Consider the following 19,720-nt stretch of genomic DNA (forward strand, 5'->3'; position numbering starts at 1 on the left):
GGAGATCTGTTCTCTGTCAGATGTGAGGTTGATGATCTTTTCCCACTCTGTAGGCTGCCATTTTGTCTGACTGTTGGTGACTTTTGCCTTAACAAAGCTTTTTAGGTTCATGAGATTCCATATATTAATTATCAATCTTAGAATTTGCTACTGATATTCTATTCAGGAAGTTGTCTCCTGTGAAAATTTGTTGAAGGCTATTTCACAATTTCTCTTCTATCAGGTTCAGTGTAACTGGATTTATATTGAGATCTTCCGGCTTTTAGAGTCTCCATTGAGAAGTTGAGTGTAAGTCTGATAGGTATGCCTTTATATGTTACATGGCCTTTTTCCTTAGCAGCTTTAATATTATAACTATATTCAGTATGTTTAGTGTTTTAGTATTTCAGTTATTATGTAGTGAGGGGACTTTTTTCGGTGCTAGTCTACTTGGTGTTTGTAAGCTTCTTGTGCCTTTAGAGGCTTTTCCTTCCTTAGGTTAGGAATGTTTTCTTGTATAATTTTGTTGAATATATTTTCTGGGTATTTGAGCTGGGATTGTTCTCCTTTCATTTCCATGATTTTGGGTTTGGTCTTGTCATAATATCCCAGATTTCCTGGATGTTTTGTGTTAGGAAATTTTTACATTTAACATTTTCTTTGACCAATGAATCTCTTTCCACTATCATATCTTCAGTACCTGAGATTCTCTCTGGTTTTTGTTTTGTTTTGTTTTGGTTTTGGTTTCTTTTTTTTTTTTTTAATTTTTTTTGGCATTCTTTAAAGGACTTATTGATTTCTTCCATTTTTCTCAATGTCTTTAAGGGAATTTGTCATTTCCTCTTTAAGGGTCTCTATCATTTTCATAAAGTTATTTTTAAGGTCTTGTGTTTCAGCTGGTTTGAAATGTTGATGTCTTGCTGTCTGTCATAGGATAGATGGGTTTGGTGGTACCATGGGACACTTTCTGTGACTGTTCTTACACTGGCATTTAGGCATCTGGAATTGACATTTTTATGGATTTAGATGTTGATTTCTGCATTTGTCTTTGTTGGATAGGTGTTTTTGTTCCTCTGTTTTCTGTTTCTGCTCTGGTCTTCCTGCCAAAGTGGGCAAGGTTTCTGGTAACTGGCATGTCTTTCAGATTCATTAGGGTGTTTCCTCTGGGGTTTGGGGGTTTTGTCTACTTAGCTCCAGCCTGACCTCTGGCAAAGTTGAAATCTTCCCAACATGGAGCCCAGTGAAGGAGACCCTGTTCTGACTAATGTGGACTATACCTGGGCATATGGAATCTGACAGAATTAAACTCTGAAGTCTTTCTAAATGCTTTTAGAAATTTCTCAGCATTACTTTGTCAATTAAAAATTATAAGATTTTAATACCAATCATTTCCTAAATTTTAATTTATAAAAATATGTATGTAAAGTGTACTATGTTATGTCCTGATAAACATACATTGCATAGTGGAAATCACCACATAATTACCATATCACCCCTTAAAATATATGTGAGTGTGCTCATACCCATGTGACAAAAGCAATTAGAATTTTCTCACCTATCAAATTTCTATGAAGAACATTATTTTGAACAATAGTTACTATGATACACATTTGATTTCTTTTTATCTTATGAACATTTTCTCAGACTGAACATGATCTATAAAGTTTATTCAATCTATTGACTTTTCAGATATCAAAAGCCCTAGGTAGATATCTGAATCTGTTTTCTAGCATGTTTTCTACTTATGGGCTTATATTTGAAACTGAGTAGAATCTTGAACAAGAGGTTTTTGGGGTTTTTTCCCCCCATTTCATCCTCCTCCTCTTTTGCCGCACCCCCCCCCCAAGTGAACATATGGAATGAGATATGAAAAGACATTATGGAATCTTAATTACAGTTTAATGACAGATTGACCTTGATTCTACTTTACTTCTTTCTTTGACTAGTTGCTCCAGGCTCTGAGGGACCTATGTTCATTATTTCCTTGAGATACATAATGCATTTTATGATGGTATATTGTTAATTGTCTTTTGACTTATGCCTCCACATGAACTATGTTCTGTATATTTGTATGAGAACTATTTTACCATGACACAGGGAACCCTCTTGAATGAGATACTTACAGTCTCATCCTATTAAAATTAATGCCTTCAGAGTCTATCTAACGAATGATAAATCAATTTAACTTGGCCCTGCTATATCCAGAAGTATTAGTAGTCACAGTTTTGTTTCAGCACTATGTTACTTGGTTTACTAAATAGAAGAGTGCATAATTAATTTGTTTTGAGAAGCATCTTATCTTACTTAATTGTGGGGCTTTTTAGCTTTCCTTCACTAATATGGTTAAATGAATAGAAAAGATAGGGTTATCTTTTAATTTCTACATATACATTATTTTTTTAGAGATACATTATTTATTTTAAAATGTCCCTTGTTTTTCTTGTATATAGAACCTCCATCTCAAGAGTGGTATTGGGCATGTTTTATAGATAGGCAATTTCAGGAATTTTTCTTAGTGTGTGTAGATGAATGTCTTAATGCTCCCATGATTGAAAATAAAAAAGTAGGTCAACTCTTTTTGCAGAAAGTCAACAATTCATGCAAATTATATTCTCTAAAAATAAATTGAAAAAATATTTATAATTTCCATCAAGTGGTACATTGAATTGGTAGTGTTTTAACGTTGTAAATTTTGATTTTGATGGAATAGCAAAAAGATCCAGGTAAATTGTTTTACTTGTATTGGTCAGTATACAAATAAAGTTTTTTTTTCTGAGATATTCAGAATTTTAGGTATCAGGTACATCTGTATGTACCTCAATACTCTGAATTACTGTGAATCCCTATGGATATTTATTCCGTTTGTCACATTCAAATATTTTGACATGACACAGATATAACATATATATTATTAATATGAAACAATAAATAATTGTATGTATAAATTGGATATATTTAAAACAAATATGAAATCTGCTTAAACTATTCTGACAATATTTTCTTTAAAAAAATTATTCCTCATATATTATCAAAATTCCCATTATTGAGATTTAAAATTTGTTAAACTTACAATTAAATACAGAACATGATTTTTCTTGCTATGAATTAATGTTTGTTGTGTAAAATTATACCTATTAGGCCTTGCATTTCATGACTGACTACACTTTACACCCTCTGGAGTGCAAAGTCGGAGATAGAATTCCTCTCCATCATGTGGATGAGAGCATCAGCCCCTGAGCAGTAGAACTGATGATCATACACTAATTATTAATTTTTACAGGTCTTAGACACAGTAACTGAAGTGATAAATGTTGAATTCAGAATCACGTTTTTTTTTTTTCTTCTTTCATATATTATATCCCCACCACAGTTCCCTGTTTTCCCTGCCTTAGCCATCCCTCCTCTCCACTCCCATTCACTCCTCCAATTCTCTCCAGAAAATGGCAGGCCCCTTGGAGGTCCAGTAACCAGAGGCTGGAGAGCCCAGAGACCCAGGGAAAATATTCTTCTTTCTAAGAGTAGAAAGTTACCATCTGTAAGCTCATCAAAGTTAGCCTTGGGAAAGATAAGAGCACATGAGCATATTAAAACCATGAATTTAACAGATGTTAGAAGTTTTTGAGCATACAGGTACATGAAAAGTCCTACTCTGGAGAATCAAGTGAAGAAACGTCAACACTGTGCTGGGGTCAGTCCCCATTACCCTAGCCTCTGATCACTTTGAATGTGCCAGAGGATCAGCAGGCACCAAATTTCCCACTGTCCTTGAGCCTCAGCTTCTCTGAGTTTTGTCCTCAAACATTGTTTCTACCAATCCTTCTTAGTCTCTGGACCAAGTCTTGTTCTACAACTCACCTCCATAATCCTATGGTCTATATTCTGCTTCTGGAGCTTGATTCTGACTCAATGTTTAACTAATCTTTGTTCCTGAGGTTCAACTCTTACAACATGTTAATAAGCTTTCTCTACTATATGAAACATTCATTTTACAATTCTCCATATTATAATCATGAAATATATTATTTTTCATAAACTTAAAATATTTCTCTTATATTTTATTAATCCCCAAATCTCATTTATTTTTAATTATAAATAGTTATTATCTGGGGTATTTAAGGGCAAGTCATTGATATTTCAGAAATTACTCAGTCTTCTCACAATATTGCTTTTTTGTTTCTTGTTTTATCAGTTTCAAACTACATTTGAAGACAAAGTTTCAAGATCATTCCCAGTGAATATGACATGAACATAGGGTCATCCATTGTTCTTGTCTCTTTGGGTGGGTCTATTTCTTTTATTCTGTTGCCCTTTCTGATTATTAGAATAGGTGGCAGCTGTGGGTTGCTTAGTAGGAAATGTTTCTGAGATCAATCCAGGTATTGCCATGGGTCTAGAGGAGAAGTGCCTGGTGTTTCTAGGTATTGAGAGCTGACATGATAAAATTCAGATGAGCTGGAATACGGGAGCTTAGAAGGTGCACAGGAGAGAAGAATGTTAGGTGTGCCACTATGATCTGCAAAGATCCCTGAAAATGGGGGAAGATAGGAAGTAGAGGCCAAAGCAGATTGTCTGATACAAAACTGGGAATAAAACTGGCAGATACAAATTGGAGAACAGTGTGGTGGTATTGTATTCCCCAAAATATTGTGCACTCTAATAAACTTATCTGGGGTCAGAGAATAGATACAGAGGCTAGAAAATGGTAGCACTCACACCTTTAATCCCAGCATTTCAGAGGAAGGAATCCCTCTGGATCTCTGGGAGATCAAGGCCACATTGGAAACAGCCAGGCATGGTGACACACACCTTTAATCTCAGAATGTGAACCTTTAATCCCAGGGAGTGATGGCAGAAAGCAGAAAGGTATATAAGGCATGAAGACCAGAAACTAGAAGATTTTAGCTGGTTAAACATTCAAGCAATCAAGAAGAAATTAAGTTGAGATTCATTCTGGATGAGGACTCAGAGGCTTTCAGTCTGAGGAAATAAGACCAGCTGAGGAATTGGCAAGGTGAGATAGCTGTGGCTTATTCTGCTTCTCTGGTCTTCCAGTGTTCACCCCAATAACTGGCCTCAGGCTTGATTTTATTAATAAGACCCTCTAACAATTCATGCTACAGAACAGGAGAGAGCATGAAGATGTCCTATCTCATTTTTTGGCCTGCATGGCTGGTAGGTTTTCAAGAGTGCCTTCTTGAACTGGCTCCTCAGACAGAGGGGTGGCAAGGTGAACAAAAGCTGTTGGGGATTATCTGTGTGACCCAACTCGAGAAAGCAAAACAAGTTCATAAAAAGTAATATAACCACAGCTAAAATCACATATTGACCTTCAAGGCTCTCCAGACAAAAACTAGTGATATGCTGGATCTAAATAACATCACAAATGAAATAAACCTAACAGACATTTACAATACATTTTAGCAAAAGCTAAAAGAATATACCTTCTTCCCAGCAGATCAGAGAACTTGCTCCAAAATTGACTACATACTTTGAAACAAAGCAAGTCTTAATAGTTACAAGAAGACTGAAATATGACCCTGCATCCTATGTGACAATTAAAGCTTGAGATCAACAACAGAAACAACAAAGCTAAAAAACTCATAGAAACAGAACAAATGACTACTCAATAAAAAAATGGGACAAGATAAATTAAAAAAAGAAATTAAAAACTTCTTAAAAATTGAAAGGAAATGAAATACACCATATCCAAATTTATTGAACACAATAAAGGCAGTGCCAAATAGCAACTTCATAGCACAAATGGTTTATGTTAAGAAAAAAATTAGGAGATAGCTAATATTACTCACTGAATGGCATACATGATAACTCTAGAACAAAAATAATTAACACCAAAAAGGATTAGAAGGCAAACAATAATCAAACTCAAAGCTAAAATCAATAAAATACAAGAAAAGTTCAAAGAATCAATCAAAGAGTGGTTCTTTCAAAAAATCAACACATTTTGACAAACCCTTCGTCAATTTATTTAAAAGGCAAAGAGAGAGAGGATCCAAATTAACAAAATTAGAGATGAAAAAGGAGATGTAGCAACATAACAAGAGACACTGAGAAAACCCAACAAATCATAAGGTTAATTTAAAACTCTCTCTACCAAATTGGGCAATCTACAAGAAATGGATAATCTTCATATATATATCAAACTTAAGCTAAATCAATTGAAACAGAACCACATCCCTTGGCAAATACAAGGGATAATCAAGCACATCTGAACCAATAATTAATAATAATAATAATAATAATAATAATAATAATAATAATAATATAATAATCCTAAGGCCAGATCTGAATCCTAGAATCCCAGAACATATCAAATTGATCTTCTCTCATGATCAAGTATGATTCACACCAGAGTCCAGAGGTACTGGGATAGTTCAAATATGTAAATCAATAAATGTAATCCACCATACAAACTAACTGAAAAACAAAACAAAAAACAAAAACAAACAAACAAACAAACAAAGGATCACCATCATTTCAAAACACAATAGCGCAAAAGTGGCACAAACTTGAGAGAGTAATGAAGCAGTATCTAACTTTTGAAGGCCTGTTCAAGGAAATGGAACCCATACCTGCACTGATTTGGTCACCAAGAACCTGAGACTAGCAAAGCCAGGGATCTAGGGTAAAACCAAATACTACTGTTCTGCTAATGGAACACTGGCATAAAATGACTTTCTACCAGTGTCTTGCTCAGCAATGATCAGAGAAGCTTCTTCCTGCAATAGATAGACACAGATATAGACCCACGGCTGAAAAATATACAGAGAGAGAAAGACATTGGAATACTCAATCCTAGATGGGATCCAGTACTTGCTTGGTACATGAAATTGCATATTTCAACAGTCACAATATTGTGCTGGAGTCCTATGGAAGTTCTAGAGAGCAGTCATTCTTGAGTCTACATTGAAATCTGAAAATATGCCAACAATGGGATGCCTCAGCAACAGGATAGATTAACTTGTCTGCAATGTTGATGAAACAGGAAAAAGTAAGAGCTTCCTTCTGTATCTAGTATATTATTTGCCACCAGAAGCTACGACCCAGATTTTCACTCGGTTTTCATGCCTCAAATGTTCCATTCAAGAAAATCCTTCATAGGCATGTCCATATCTTTGGAATTTAGTGGATTCCAGATACAGTCAGGTTGATGACAAAATTAGCCATCACATCCAGTATTCTACTTAATACCTCTAATTGTTCTAAGTCATGAAAATCCTTTGCTTGACTTTGTCTTGTTTTCCAATATTTCTTTATTATATTTGTGTTTTAATTTTACACATCAGCCATGGGTTCCCCTGTCCTCCCCCCTTCCACCCCCACCTTCTCCCCAGCCCCTCCCCAACATTCGCATGTCCTCCAGGATCAAGACAACCCTGGGGATTCATTTAAACCTGATGGATTCAGTACAGGCAGGTCCTGTCCCCTCCTTCCAGACTGAGCATGTATCCCTGTATAAGCCCAAGGTTCCAAACAGTCAGCTCATGCACTAAGGACAGGTGCAGGTCCCACAGCCTGGATGCCTCCAAATAGTCCAAGCCACTCAATTGTCTCACTTATCCAGAGGGCCTGATCCAGCTGGGGGCTCCACAGCCTTTGGTTCACAATTCATGTGCTTCCGTTCATCTGGCCTTTCGTCCCATGCTTTTTCCAATCCTGGGCTCAACAATTCATGATCCTACAGTCCCTCCTCCTTCTCATCAACTGGACACATGGAGCTCCACCTGCGGCCTGGCTGAGGATCTCTGCATCCACTTCCATCAGTCACTGGATAAGAGTTCCAGCCTGACCATCAGGGTGTTTGGCCATCTGATCACCAGACTAGGTCAGATCAGGCTTTCTCTCGACCACTGCCAGCAGTCTACAGGGGATGCATCACTGTGGGCCTCAGGGGACCTCTCCAGCACTCTGCCTATTCCTGTTCTCATGTGATCTTCATTTATCATCGTCTGTTATTCCTCGTTCTCCCTTTCTGTTCCTGATCCAGCTGGAATCTCCTGCTCCCCCAAGTCTCCCTTCCCTCAAACCTTGTCCTTCATTTCTCCCACTGTCGTCCAGGTTGTTCATGTAGATCTCACCCATTTCTCTGTCATTTGGTGATCCCTGTGTCTTTCCTAGGGTCCCATTTTCTAGGTAGACTCCCTGGAGTTGTGTAGCAGTCTAGTCATCTTTGTTTTACATCTTGTATCCTCCTATGAGTGAGTACATACCATGTTTGCCCTTCTGAGTCTGGGTTACCTCACTCAGGATGATTTTTTCTAGATCCATCCATTTGTCTGCAAACCTCATGATGTCATTGTTTTTCTCTTCTGTGTAGTACTCCATTGTGTATATGTACCATATTTTCTTTATCCATTCTTCAGTTGAAGAGCATCTAGGTTGTTTCCAGTTTCTGGCTATTACAAACAATGCTGATATGAACATAGCTGAGCAAATGCCCTTGTGGTATGATTGAGCATTCCTTGGGTATATGCCCAAGAGTGCTACAGCTGGGTCTAATCTCTGTACATCTGTGTATTTTGTTTCTTAGAAGTATCTCCACTATCATAGAGAATTACAAATGTCTTTAGCTACAGATTGTTATGTTTATATATTTGAGCCTTGAAATAAAGTGTCTTGGTGTACAAAAATATTTTTAAAAATTTCGGCAAAGTAACTGCCAAAAAGATGATATAGTTTTCAATATCAGGCTGGACAGAAAGATAAATGTGACCATTTAAACATGTGAAAGCACATATATTGTACTTGTGTGTAGTTTCAATAGCATCCCTTTTCCCACATTATGTATATACTTTGATCCATAAAACTATTATCTGTAGCATGAATCTTAATGGTACTTGTTAATAAAATGAAACCTGAGGCCAGTTATTCAGGTGACTGCTGAAAGATCAAAGAAGCAGAACAAGCTACAGTTTCCTCACCTTGCTAGTTCCTCAGCTGGTCTTGTTTCCTCAGACTGCAAGCTTCTGAGTCCTCATCCCAATGGCTCTCAGCTGAACTGTGCTGCTCCAAAACCTATAGGCTTAACCAGCCAAAATGCTTAACTAACTTAGTTCCTGGTCCTCATGCCTTATATACCTTTCAGCTTTCTGCTATCACTCCCTGGGATTAAAGGCTGGATTTCTGGGATTAGAGGTGTGGGTCACCTTGCCTAGAAGTTTCTAAAGTGGCCTTGAACTCAGAGATCTGGCTAGCTCTGCCTCCCAAGTGCTGGGATTAAAGGCGTGGGCCACCACCACCCAACTTCTGTTATGGCTTGCTCTGACCCATTTTCTAGCCACCATTTCTGGCTCTGTTCTAGTGGCTGTCTGTTCTCTACCCTAGATAAATTTATTAGGGTGCACAATATCGTTGGGAACACAATACCACCACAATTATCAGTGCTCACTTGAGTGTAATTCATTCCTTATGATCTATTGATTTCATTTCCTTCTTTGAATTTTTCACAAGGAATAGAAAGAAGGATAAACGTATATGGAGATTTAAATATATAACAAAATTTAATGATAAAATTATTAAATATTAAATTAATAAAAATTGATAGAAATTAGAAAAATTAGATATTTCCTCAATCCCCATGATTTTCCAAATTCCATACATATAAAAATTGCTGGAGACAGAGCTCCAGAGTAAAGAGTTGTATAATAAGCAAAGACTTTGTGTTTGTTCTTCAACTGCCCTGCTTGTTGTGATAGAAAGGAAAGTCAAATTTGCTAAATATTCACATAGGTTTGTGTATGTAGATTGTTTGCCTTCACATATAAGTATTTGCACATTCACTTGACAATGTACTTTCATCAACTCGAGAATTTATATTTAACTGCTTGATGGAACTGTGTTTTCTGTATGATTCCTATTATGTTGTGAAAGTTTAATGTGGGTGTGAAGAATAAGGTTAGACTCCAGTCTAAATTATTATTGAGAAATGAAACTATGGCAAATTTCAAGATTAGAGCATGAAAGCTATAATTAGAAAAAAGAGTTAATTGCTATTTTATGATAAGTTATTAGTTGCATTAAATATTAATATATTTAAGACAAAGTAATAAAATGGAAATGGCAATGTATGTTTTTTAATTGCTTGGAAGAACAATGCTATTATGTTTCAGAAATACCAATGGCAGCTCTGGATGCCATTATAATTCTTAATTAACATTTAAAATTATTCTGCATGTATTTGTTATGAACACCTGAATGTTCTTTATAATTATAGTACAAATGATCCATGTAAGATGTAAAATACAAAATAAAAACATAAAGTAATTGGTATCTGGAAAAATATCCACTTTAAAATGTCATAGAATACTTACAATCAATTATCTAGTAAAAACACCAATCTGTTCTTCATTACACATTTTATAATGGCATAGAAACAAATAAAAATAAGAATTAATATGTTGAAAACTGCCATATACTTGAAATGGAGCAAAAATAAACCATTACCTTAGTATGTTAGTTACTTTTGCATATCTGTAATCAAAACACTTGGGAGGGTATCTTAAAAAAGGAAATATGTATTTATATCTCATATTTTTAAAGATTTAAGAGTATGGTTTGTAGCAAACAAACAAAAACACTCTAACAACATAAATGTAGTGGTGTGAGTCTCAGTTTACAGCAAGGTGTCTAAGTTTACTTGTGAGCAGTAATCTGCCTTTGCTTGATGCAAAGTAAATGTTGGTTTACAGCAAATCCTGCCCAAGGAAGATCTGGCAGTGAAAAGTCACCAAAAATAATCAATCAATAAATAAATTTTAATTTAAAAGAAAGAATGATCAAAGAGGGAATGAAGGAACAGTAACTTTAGTAACAATGGCTACGCTAAGAACAGATTAACATTAAACAGAAATGAAATTCTGGGGACCAGGAAAGCATAAAGGAAAGATGTCAGTATAAAACATTAACAAGTAAAGAGGACCAAATAGTGGTCAAGATGTGGAGAATGCTGTTGCCAAAATTGTATCTTTGGAAATTTAGCAAAGAGTATATTCAAAATCACCCACAAATTCCTCTTGGCTGCATGCCTTTATGAAGGCCATCACATTGTGGGACCTGCCTTCTGTCTTCTTCCCTGATTTGGGGAACTGGTGTTTTTCTGCTAAGCAGAAGAAGGAAAAGAAGACCTGCATACACAAAACTATTTCTAAACACACAGATTTTGCTAACTTCTACTAAGTCTACTATAATTAAAGTATATGTAATTTTCTTTAATTAGAAAAATCTTTTTTATTACAGACTATTAGAAAACTCATTTTAAATGCACTTTCTGATATTCTGCCACTAATCACCTGTCTTATATGGGTCTAAACATGACATTTGCCATGGGGAGGTGAAATATATTAGTATTTCCTCCCTCCTATTTGACATTTCATGGGAAGGCTAGAACATTCAACTATTATCCCAGGAAGAGAAATGACAGCAGACCACATAGACAGTTCCCCTGCAAGACTAGCTTTGTAAACCCGTTTGAGAAGAGATGCATCAAGACAGGAACACCACTGAGATGTCACTCCCAAAAAGAGTGATAGTGTTTTGAATAGATTGAGAGTCCCTTGATAAAGAACCTTCTGACAGAGAAGTCATTTGGGCATCAGATGCTGAAAGCCTTTGATGCAGCATCAGCAGCTATAAAAGAAAGAACACTCTCTTGACATGGGACACTTCCAGCCCAAAGAAGCAACAGGAAGGCATTAGGCTGCTTCCAGGGAGAAGCAAATACTGTAAAGACATGGTTTTTCTTTGGTTGGTTGGTTGGTTGGTTGGTTGGTTGGTTGGTTGGTTGGTACGTTTTGTTTGGGCAACTGAGGGTTCTACTGCTCTACAAGCTTGACAGCTCTTCACTGATAAGTCCTATTTTCACAGTACACAATCAGCCACTCAGGTCCAGCTGGCATTCTGGTAACTATAAATTTCAAATTTCTGGAGCTACCATGCTAGCACTCTTATTTGAGCCAAAACCAGGACTTCAGCTCTAACTGTACCCCAGTATTTCTTGCTGTACTGGAGAGAAGAAGCCTAGAGACTTCAGAGCCTGGTTCTTAGTAGGCTTTCTCATCAAGGAAGGGCTTAGCAGGAGGAGGCTCCAATAGGCACCCTTCACTTGAGGCTTCCATTCAGGCAGGGAGTTGTTACATAGAGTTCATATCTGCTTCATTTATCTCTCATATATCAATTTATTATAAACTGTTTTATAAAAATACCATTTTAAAGAAAAGATTAAAATCACTATCAATGTTCTTTAAAAATCAGGTAGTAGATGCCCATTAAAAAATTCTAAATAGTTAATCAAGCTGACTTAGAGTCATTCCACCAAGAGGTCTGAGAAGATGAAGAAGTGAGCACCTGTCCTTCCATGTTCCTAAACCAACACAGGATTTGCTGGTCAAGAATTAACTACAGACAGGCACTTTCATAAACAAAATGAAGTAGAAAGTGTAGATAGATAGATGATGGATAGATAGATAGATAGATAGATAGATAGATAGATAGATGAGAGAGAGAGAGAGAGAGAGAGAGAGAGAGAGAGAGAGAATATTAACTTCTGACTTCTGATCTCATAAGACACTGGATTTCTATGGCAACCCAAATATCTTTAGACAAAAACCACCAGATGAAACAAGATTAACCCCTATGCTGCCATAAATATCTCTTTCACCATTGAATTGTCCATGAAGAAGATCAAGGCCAGCAATCATGAAACCCAACATGCTATGGTGGATTTCTATGACACTGATATGGCCAAGATAATCATCCTGAAGGCCTGATGAAGAGACATCAGATTTGAATTGCTTTGCTCCCTCCATATTTTATAAGGAATAATGTTGCTGTAGCATGGTGTGGTAGTTTGAATGAGAATGACCCCCACACAACTGCTTGTGTGATTTCTAGAAGTGTACTGTTGAGGAAGGATTAAGAGGTGTGCTTGTCAGAGGAAATGTATCACTGAGGGTAGGCTTTGAGGTTTCAAAAGCACATTCCAAATCCTATTCTCAATCTCCCTCTCTGTGCCTCCATCTCATTCATCACATGCAATTGCTCAGCTATTGCCCTAGCATTGTTCATGCCTGCCTGATGCCATATTCCTCATCATGGTGGTCATGTACCAATCCTTCAAAACTGTAAGAAATACCCTCCCTCCAATTAAATGTTTTCCTTTGTAATTTGTCTTGGTAATAGTGTCTAATCACCACAATAAAATAGTTATTAAAACACATGACAAACTAATTTCACAATTTTTATCTAAGAAATTAGCATCCTATTTCTTCCCACTTTTGATAATTATCACTTAGTTTTATTGATAGTCACACTGGCTTTCATGTTAAAAATCTTCATCCCTTAACACTCATGATAGAAAAGCAATGATGCTAAAATAGAAATTGTCATGAATCAGGGTATTGTTTTATGTTAATAAGTATAATGTAGTCTTAAAATTATAAAGCATACCCAAGAATCTGTTAAATAACATGTCATTAGGCCAACATAAGGTTTGTTTCAGTTTATAAAGCAGAAACAGCTAACAAGCATGCTTTCGTTAACTATTGAAATCTCTCAAAATGCAGAAATAAAGAACATATTCTTATTCTACTAAAATGTCACATTTTTTTCAATTGCATATGGCCACAAGAACATATTTCTCACACATGGGTATTGAGTGTAAAGCTTAAAGTTAGAATTGTCTTCCTGCAGTTAAATGTAAGATTTGTTTTCCTAGAGTTGAATGTATTTGTGTCTTAGGTGATGGTATTGAATAATACAGGCAAAACTTAGTGTTCTTACTACCCTCACTAACATAAGTGGATTAAAAAGAAATCCTTAAGGAACAAGTTGTAGTCTGTCTTTGCTGTAGGGAAAGAAGAGTTGACATTATCTTCAAGACTAATTAAACAAATGTATCTTTTATATAAAATCTAGCCTTGAACTTTATAAAACTGTGTAAGTAAATTGGCTAAATTTAAATGAGCAAATCAACTTGATGGATTCTGTTGTGTAACTTTACCAATTCCCCAAATAAAGTTCTTCAGGTACAAAACAGAACTTCTTGAATGAACATGTACACATGCAAAATGTTAATTTCTTTACTCTAGAAGTATAGAGTTATTACATCACTCAATTTATGTTCCATTTTATTAACAGTACACTTCTATAGGAGACTTAAAATTATAGCACCTGAACTGTAAACTATTTTTGGTTTTGCTAAGAAACTTGCTTTTTAAAAGTCTAACCCTACTGTAATCAGTTATATCTCTTATTATTACCAGGTTCCATTTGAAGAAATGTACCCTTGCTGAGAATCAGCCAGCAGTTCACTGAAGAGAACACTAATGGGACCAACAGAAAGTAGGCACTTATTTCTCCAGAGGGTGAAGTGTTACAAACTAGTGACCATGAAGAAGTTAAGGAAGAAGACAAATGGTATTGCTTCTTTTCTGGCTAAGAGTGTATCATACTGAGAACAATTCCTTATGAGAAGTCAGAGTTCTGCTTTGATTAATGCTGTCTAGGAAGGCCTCATTTTGAACACTGCCTTACTTCAAGGGTAGATATGAAAACACGTTTAATGAGTTCTAGTCTCCCCTTTAGGTGAAGATAGGCACTGGGAATTAAAAATTTTCCAGCCATATACTTCAATATCATTTTCTAACCTTTATTCTTGCTCACAGTTTGTAGATGAAGACCCTGGAGCTGGTTACATAACTTGTTCAAATAGCAATAAAATTAGGATCATGCAGACATCTATAAATTATTCTATCCAAGTTATAATCTAAAGTTTCCTCACATACTTTCATTCCATGCAGTTCCTATGACAACTATATTTAATCACCTGCTATACTAGCAAAGCCTTTCACTAGAATGCTGGATTCAGAAAAAACTTTAACATATTTAGTGTATTCTGAATCCAGAAAGCATTTTTACTAATTTTTAATGAACTTTGTGTAGAGTAAATTGCAAGCTTCTCTTAGTTCATTATCACTTTTAGTTTACAAATCCATAAATTTAGGGATGGAAATTGCTGTGGGATGTTCTGTATGCTGTGAATGTGTTGCTCTGATTGTTTGATAAATAAAATGCTGATTTGCCAGTAGCCAGGCAGGATAAGCAGACCAGGAGAACTCTAGGAAGAGGGAGGCTGAGTAAGAGAGACGCTAGCCCACCATCCAGGGAGTAGCATGTAATGGCACACAGATAAAGCCACAGAACACATGGCAACATATAGATTAACAGAAATAGGCTGAGTTTAAGTGCTGTGGGATGTTCTGTATGTTAAATGTGTTGCTCTGATTGGTTAATAAATAAAACACTGATTTGCTAGTAGCCAGGCAAGAAGTATAGGTGGGAGAAGGAGAGAGGAGAATTCTGGGAAGTGGAAGGCTGAGTCAAGAGAGATGCTGCCAGCTGTTGCCATGAAAAATGAGATGTAAGGTACCAGTTAAGCCACAAGCCACATGGCATGGTATAGATTAATAGAAATGGATTAATTTAAGATATAAGAACTAGATAGCAAGAAGCCTACCACAGCCATACAGTTTATAGGTAAAATACGTCTCTGTGTGTTTACTCGGTTGGGTCTGAGTAGCTGCAGGACTAGAGAGTGAGAGAGATTTTTCCTGACTGTGGGCAGGAAAACTCCAGCTAGTCAGTTGTAGACATGAGCTAATGGCTGAGCAGTTATAATTAATATAAACCTCTATGTGCTTACTTGGGTCTGAGTGGCTGCAGACCAGGTGGAACACAGGAAAACATTTAGCTACAGGAAATTATGTATTTCTTTAATACAGAGGTCATGAAGGCAACCATCACACTCAATTTGATAAGTAAAAATTAGTATGAAGTAATTACTGATTTTTGTTTTTAAATATACTTGTAACTTGAATTCATTTTAATTATATTATTTATTTCTCTTGTGGTAAGCAAGTTTTCAATAAATTGGAATGTTTTATGTAGGACAATATAAAATAAATCTTAGGGAATATTTTCAGTCTGCTCACATACAAATACATACTTAGAGTTCTTCATAGAATGTAACTTTATTATCAATCAAAATTTAATCAATAATAATATTTTTTAAGTTAATTGTTTTTATCAGGTATAGATAAGGGGGATTTATATTTGTTAGATGTGATACATACAACTTTGCTATCTATATTCATTATTTAATTATTTACTTAATGATTCATTCATTTATTTTGGTTTTATCAGACAGGGTTTCTCCATGTAGCCTTTGCTGTCCAGGAATACTTTCTGTAGACCAGGCCAGATTGAACTCACAGAGATCTGCATACCAGTACTTCCGTAATGCTGGGATTACAGGCAATTTGCCATCCCCACTATGTACATTTTATATGTGAACCACAATATACAACCATCTATATACATTTTATAATCATGAAGTGGTTACAGGATTTTTCTCTGATAAATTTTAATAATAAATTTCATAATAAATAACAAAAAGGACCCTAAGAGGGACACATGGGTCACCTTGAAAATGGAAAATACGTGAGATCTCCAAGAGTAAACTGGGGATGATGGGGAGCAATAACAGGGAGAGGATAGGGGATGAGAGCATGAGGGAATAGGGTTGTTGAGCTGAGCTGGGGAAGGGACAGATTGGGAGAGAAATGAAAGAGATATCTTGATAGACAGAGACATTATGTGGTAAGGGAGAAACCTGGTGCTAGGCAAATTACCAGGAATCTGCTGTGGATATCACTCTTTATAAATAAAATTCTGATTGGCCAGTAGCCAGGCAGGAAATATAGACGAGACAAACAGAGAAGAGAATTGTGGGAGGTAGAAGGCTGGGGAGGACAGACACTGCCAGCCGCTGCCATGAGAAGCAACATGTAAAGACACTGGTAAGCCACAAGCCATGTGGCAAAGTATAGACTAACAGAAATGGGTTAATTTAAGATGGAAGAAGTAGATAACAAGAAGCCTGCCATGGCCATACAGTTTGTAAGCAATATAAGTTTCTGTGTTTTTACTTGGTTGGGTCTGAGCGACTGTGGGACTGGCGGGTAAGAGAGATTTGTCCTGACTGGGCCAGGCAGGAAAACTCTAACTACAGGAATCCATGAGGACAGCCCCAGATGAGAGGACTAGCAAGAGTGGAGAGGGTGCCTGGACTGGCCTACCCTGGTAATCAGATTGGTGACTACCCTGTCATCATAGAGCCTCCTTGATCCAGTAACTGAGGGAAACAGATGCAGAGACCAACAGCCAAATACCAGGCAGAGCTCCAGGAGTCCAGTCGAAGAGAGGGAAGAGGGATTATATGAGCAAGAGGGTTCAAGATCACGATGAGGAAATCTAAAGAAAAAACTGAACCAAGGTCAAGCTCTTAGGAATTCTTGAACTTTAGACCAACAGCTGTGGAACCTGCATGGGACCTGACTAAACCCTCTGTATATTAGAGACAGTTGTGTAGCTTGGTCTGTTGGAGGGGCCCCTGGCAGTGGAATCAGGATCTATTCCTGGTACATGAGCCGAGTTTCTGGAGCCCATTACCTATGATGAGAAGCCTTGCTCACCCTCGATGCAGAGGAAAGGGACTTGGTATGGCCTCAACTGAATGTCCCAGGCTTTGCTGTCTCCCTGGGGGCAGCCTTATTCTTCTGAAGGAGGGGTGGGGAGTGTGCTGGGGAGAGGAGGCTGGGGTGGGGGGAGAGCGATGAGAGGGGATCTGTGATTGGTATGTAAAATGAATAATTCTTCAAATAAAAAATAAAAATACGCACAAAATCACAATATTTCAGTTGCATTTTTCTTTTCATTAACGGCATACTGTAAAAGCAGTCTATTTTAAAAGACACAAAAAGATTTCTTGAAATAATGGATTGTTTGCTTTCTGAAACAGGCTATTGTTATACAGATAAGGTATTTTGTAAAAGTTGCTTTATTTCCCAGAAACGATTTAAAATTATGATCATCCTTTCTTGTCCTCCCAAATGCAGGTCTGTAGTAGCAAGCCAGATGAATAAAAAGATTTTATTTCTAGTAATATTTTGTTATATTGATTATAATTACTCCTCTTTTTATAAGTGAAATTTGCTTTTTAACAAAGAGGATAATTCGTATGCAGGGTATTTGGAAATTTAATGATGATGAAGAAAGGTAAAGAATAGAATTTGGGGAGAGTGGAAATTTTGAGGAAAGATACTCTAATTGATTCAGTGGCTCTTTGAATTGAATAGAAAAACTTGTTCCAACACTTTTAGAATTATTGTTTTAAAACATTTTCTTTATTATTTTAAGGTCAAATTATTATTTTGTCTTTAAAGACAAAATAACTTGAAATTTTCTTTTGAAGGAAAAATATAAATTCAGTTTCAAATTTGTAGTAAGCCATCTGATCACCAGACTAGGTCAGATAATGCTTTCTCTCGACCATTGCCAACAGTCTACAGTGGATGTATCATTGTGGATTTCTGAGGACCTCTCCAGCACTCTGCCTATTCCTGTTCTCATGTGGTCATCATTTATCATGGTCTATTATTCCCTTTTCTCCCTTTCTCTTCTTATCCAGCTGGGATCTCCTGCTCCCCTAAGCTCTCTTTCCCTCGAAACTTGCCCTTCATTACTCCTACTGTCGTCCAGGTTGTTCATGTAGACCTCATCCATTTCTCTGTCATTGGGTGATCCCTGTGTCATTCTTAGGGTCCTTTTTTTAGGTAGCATCCCTGGAGTTGTGTAGCAGTCTAGTCATCTTTGTTTTACATCTAGCATCCTACTATGAGTGAGTACATACCATGTTTGTCTTTCTGAGTCTGGGTTACCTCACTCAGGATGATTTTTTCTAGATCCATCCATTTGCCTGCAAACCTCATGATGTCATTGTTTTTCTCTGTTGAGTAGTACTCCATTGTGTAAAGTCTAAAATATATAATGGGTTGCTAATCTACAACAAAGCAACAGTGTTAAAATATTTAATATTTTAAATATTAATGAGATTTCCATGGATGATTACTAGAAATACTGCAGAGCACCTTTGTACACTTTCAATTTATGTCATGAAGTCTTACATTTAAATACATATCATTATATACAGTGTGTTATGGTTCATTAAGGAAATTAGTGATGTAACTGAAAAAGTGTGGTAGACTAAAGGAATCTTTTGTAACTTATTTGTTATTTATTCACAAGCCAGTAGTTTAATCTTTATTTGATGGCTAAAGTTACCATGAAATTTTAAGATTCCAAATATATGTTTCTCCTGTTTGAATCTTATCTTTACCCATTTGGATTCTCTGGTACCATCCAGCTCAGTGGCAGGCTTCTTGATAGCTAGTTCTTATATCTTAAATTAACCAATTTCTATTAATCTATGTTTGCCATGTGTTCTGTGGCTTTACCTGTCTGCTGGCATGTTGCTCCCGGGCAGCAGGCTGGCATTTCCACAGACTCTGCTTTTCTCCTTCCCATCTCTCCTTGGATATCCTGCCTGCCTATAAGCTGCTTTGCCATAGGCCAATGCAGGTTTATTTATCAACCAATAGAGTAACACATATTCACAGCATGCAGAAAGACATCTCACAGCACCATATGAAGAAGAAGGATGAATTGTCCAGAGAAATGTCCCAAGAAAATGAGTAAATTGGCTTACTGGTATAACACACTTCCAACAGGATATAATTTCATAAATCTTCCCAAATGTTTGTTTCTGCTATTCTCTACAGTCATATAAGGTCAATGACATTTTCTGTAGTCCCAATTTCATTAAAAATCA

Source organism: Onychomys torridus, chromosome 9, assembly GCF_903995425.1.
Source record: "Onychomys torridus chromosome 9, mOncTor1.1, whole genome shotgun sequence".
NCBI classification, from domain to species: Eukaryota; Metazoa; Chordata; class Mammalia; order Rodentia; family Cricetidae; genus Onychomys; species Onychomys torridus.